The following is a 4,344-nucleotide window of genomic DNA, read 5'->3' as shown; positions in this document are numbered from 1 at the left end:
GCTTAACGGTGACGGATAGATTGGTGGAACCCGCCCTTTTTTGATTTTGGAATATTTATATAGAGTGATGTATTTTTTTGATAGATTTCTGTGTCATTGCTTGTGACAGTTCATCGTTGATCTATTTATAGGTCGCTACATTGGATTGTTTGGTATAATCTCTACGCTAAGCTTGTGGGTTAGAAATGGTAGTTTAAAAGGTTTTTTTATGGAACAAGCAGATAAGCAGATGTCTGCACGGTTGGTGCGGTGGCTGAGCAACCGGCTGCCACGCAATGTGTAGCGGGTTCGATTCCCGCACGGAGCAACTCTTTGTGTGATCCACAAATTGTTGTTTCGGGTCTGGGTGTCATGTGTATGTGAACTTGTATGTTTGTAAACGCACCCACGACACAGGAGAAAATCCTAGTGTGGGGCAACGTTTTTTAAAAAACAAAAAAAAAACAAAAAAAAAAAAGATAAACGAGCTGACGGATCACCTGATGGTAAGCAATCGCCGTCGCCCATGGAAACTTGAAACACCAGAGACGTTACAACTTACAAGTGCGTTGGCGGCCTTTTGGGGGTTAGGAATTTAAGGGTTGTTGGGGAATCGGGGATTGGGAAGAAACCGCACTCACACAACGCAGGCATTGTTTCACGTCGGTTTTCTATGCCGTGGTATCACTCCGGTCGAGCCGGCCCATACTATATCTATTTTACTTTCCTGTCCCTATCCACAGTGACGTAGTTTTAAGGCACTTAAACAATAAAGTCAATTTATAATGGCAGGAAGGAAAACGCATATAACGTTTATTGTCAAAATATCAATATAAACGGATTTACGTATTTTAAATAAGATTTTGAATACGATAAATAACATTAAGATAAGAAGGGGGTTCACAGGTGTGGTTATCGTATCAAAACAACGATACAAATATTGAGCTATAAATAAATCGAATTGTTAATATTTTTAGTTTGATGTATCATCAAAATAATAAATTTATCATTATTGTATGTCTAAAAATGTCTGCTTTTATCAAACAGCACGTGGACAAGCGTGATTGCGGGTGCGCAGTATGTCTTTGTGTTTATTTACCTTATTTTTAATCCTCGATAATAATATCTAATGTGTTATAAATATAAAATGTGTGATAAGGTGCATAAATTGAATGTCATCAAATAAAGACGTATGCACCTAATAAGTATCGTGGTATTTGTAGTATTAGATGCTCTTTTGTGGAATGGGACAGGCTTCTGTCTGTCCCATTTCCTTAGGAAATAGATATAAGTATAATATTTATGTATATGTTTTATACTAGTACGCAAATTATAAGTTAATTGTCAGTAAGTAATAGTACATCATATCAACAGCCTATAAGTGGCTACTGCTGACCGAAAGTCTCTTCTCACACGAAGATGGTTTGAGCATTAATCAACATTCTTGCTCAATGCGGGTTAACGATTTTAAACTTATAATAAAATTCCAAATGAAGTGTTCCTTCACTATTTGTCAGTGGTGTTTAAAGAATCTTAGAAAGTACATTTGACTTGGAAAAAGTTACATTGGTACTACTACCTAGAAGTAATAGAATATGTACCTATAGTTCTGCCCATCACTTTACAATGACAGCAGATCTGATGTGATATTTAACATTATTCCTTATACATATTTTGATTAGGTACAACTTCCGACGCAACGGGAAAGCCATTGGGTATTTACCGATTACAATAAATATGATAAAATAATTGGAATTATCCATTAAACACGTGTTCAAACACTAGCACATCAAGCTACACCATTTGGTTAAATGGAATTTTAACTTTAATGTCTTGTAATAAAATCTAAAATCAAAATGTACAATGTACTTCTTTAGGTGGTTTGATTATTCATATTTTGTTAAATATTTTCCTTCTTTAACTAAAAATCACGGTTTACTCTCTCATATTTTACGATAGTTATTATAAAAATATTTTCCCTCTTTTTACAACTATTAAAACAAAAATTATAGTGTCTAAATGGTCATCATCAATAGACTGTGCCACTACAATGCACTGAAAATCATCCAATGTCTTCTCTTCTTCCACTTTTGGTCAGGCGAGAAGGAGTGTTAGACTCTTACTAACTAAAAACCACCCCATTCCTACTCCTACTCTTCGATCCGGGGCTCTAAATTACGATTATTAGACATTAAACACATAATTATTTCGGGGAAAACCGACGAGATATTACGTAATAATAAAGAATAATATTAATTTCATTGTTTTTCTAACTGATATTATTCTATAATCTTCTAACGTCAAACGCTTTAGATAAAGCAATAATAATAAATTATTATAAAACAGGTCAACCATGTCCAGATTATTTACTTAAGCTAGCTTATTTGATAGTAGTTTACATAGCATATCTGTCTGTAGTTATGTAGGTATTATAATAGGGATGATGACGGGATATGAAAATTAAAAATCTAATTAGTCCGTCAGTTGGGTAATGAAAAAATATTAGACACGTATTTTTTTATTTTGTCATAAAAAACGCATTAAAGTTTAGGAGTGGGAGCAAATACGTCAGTTATTTCGTCGTTCTACGTATAAAATGTACCTAGAAGTGATGTCCATAGTACACTAACATAATCTCATATGGAACTTAGAAGAAATATACAAAAAAAGAAATCATAAAACAACTAAATTCACACAGAGAAATCTTGTTTCAACATAAACACACATTCTACATCTAAAATCAAATTACCATAATCTTTAAATAAATACAAATTTTCGCACAACGACCAAAAAGATCAGGTTCCACCGAGATTTGAACTCGGATCGCTGGATTCAGAGTCCAGAGTGCTAACCGTTACACCATGGAACCGATGAGAGACCTGCCGAAATTAGACACTGGTATCTACTACTTTCACCAATCGCTAATTTTGTCTGAATGCGTAACCCTGACCTAGATTTTGTCTAAAAAGAATGTGTGGATCCGCGAGATTTTATTTTTAGACTAGCCGACCCGCGAATTCGTCCGCTTAGAATAATGACTTTTGACAAGGTTTGGGTTTACGATTTTTTCTAAATTATAATATTTTTTATTACTACTACTATAGGTTTAGTAGGTTTAGTAGGTTACTAAATTACTCCTTAGTACATCAGATAAAATTGGTCTAGCCATTTCAGAGATTAGCCAGAACAAACAGACAGACAAAAAATATAAAAAAAAATGGTTGTGGTGTATGTATCATATTATATTATTGTTTAACTGTTTAATTAACTTATTGGCATTTATACAAAATACTTTTTCTGCTTGGAGAAATCAAATAAAAGTGATACGATGGAACAGCCACATATTTACTCAAAACCCAGTAAAAAGTTGGTTAAAAATATATCTTCGAAAAAAACATTTAATATACAAATGTCAAATATCGAAACTGCTGTGAACTTTCTGGTTTTGTCTATTACATTACACTGAATCTCTATGGATCTTTTTGACAACCATCTGTCTAAGTTGTGTGTAACAATTGTCACTTTCAAAGTTAGTAGGTAAGTTTTTTGTTATAAAAACGTTGCCCCCACGGAATGGCGTTCCATGTTTGCCCCACACTAGGATTTTCTCCCGTGTCATGGGTTAATAAGTAGTTTACATTTTTTTTTTTTATATGGTCAGGGTTCCATTTGTAATTTGCTATTTTCATATTCATCCTCCCTGTGATCTCTCCTATCCATAATTATTAGAAACTAGCTTCGACCAGAGGCTTTGCCCGCGTTCTCATGGGTTAAAAAGTATCCTATCACTCAAGTTAGCTCATACATTGTCTGTATACCAAATTTCATCAAAATCTGTTCAGTAGTTTCAGCGTGATTGATCATCAAACATCCAAACTAACAAACTTTTACATTTATGTTATTAATGTGATGTAATAGTGTGTTTGTTGTCATTCAATGTTGTCGCAACTGTGAATTTTTTTCCTTTGATCACGGATGGAAAGCTAGTTCTAATATATTATTTCTAAATTACATTGCCTTGTAATTTATAATCGGTATAAATCTAGTACCGTGTTTTATTTAGCCGACTTAAAACACTCACGTATAGGTTTTCCCCAATACTGATAAAATAATTACTTTTATGTGTAATTTTATTATAGCTTTTGAATGTTATCGGCTTACTCACATAACTGTTTGTCGATGAACTCAACTAGTTTCAAGCCATGCTAAAGGCTCATATTCATGAACAGCATTCTGCGACACACGACGTGGTGCCTGTCGCGCTGCTGCTCATGAATAGCATTCTGTGTCTAACATGGCTTGAAACTAGTCGAGTTCCTCGTCAAACAGTTACCTGAGTAAGTCGATAACATAATAATGACTGTT

At 34.0% G+C, this 4,344-nt stretch overlaps 1 non-coding gene across 1 annotated transcript; it reads right to left on the bottom strand.

Moving 5' to 3' along the window:
* Positions 1-2,776: 2,776 nt before the first annotated feature.
* Trnaq-cug (transfer RNA glutamine (anticodon CUG)) lies at positions 2,777-2,848 on the bottom strand. Its single transcript has one exon. It is a non-coding gene; the product is annotated as a tRNA-Gln (tRNA).
* Positions 2,849-4,344: the final 1,496 nt, after the last annotated feature.

Source organism: Spodoptera frugiperda, chromosome 1, assembly GCF_023101765.2.
Source record: "Spodoptera frugiperda isolate SF20-4 chromosome 1, AGI-APGP_CSIRO_Sfru_2.0, whole genome shotgun sequence".
Classification (NCBI taxonomy): Eukaryota; Metazoa; Arthropoda; class Insecta; order Lepidoptera; family Noctuidae; genus Spodoptera; species Spodoptera frugiperda.
Note: the sequence above shows the minus strand (reverse complement) of the source record. Positions and strands in the feature narration are given on the sequence as shown.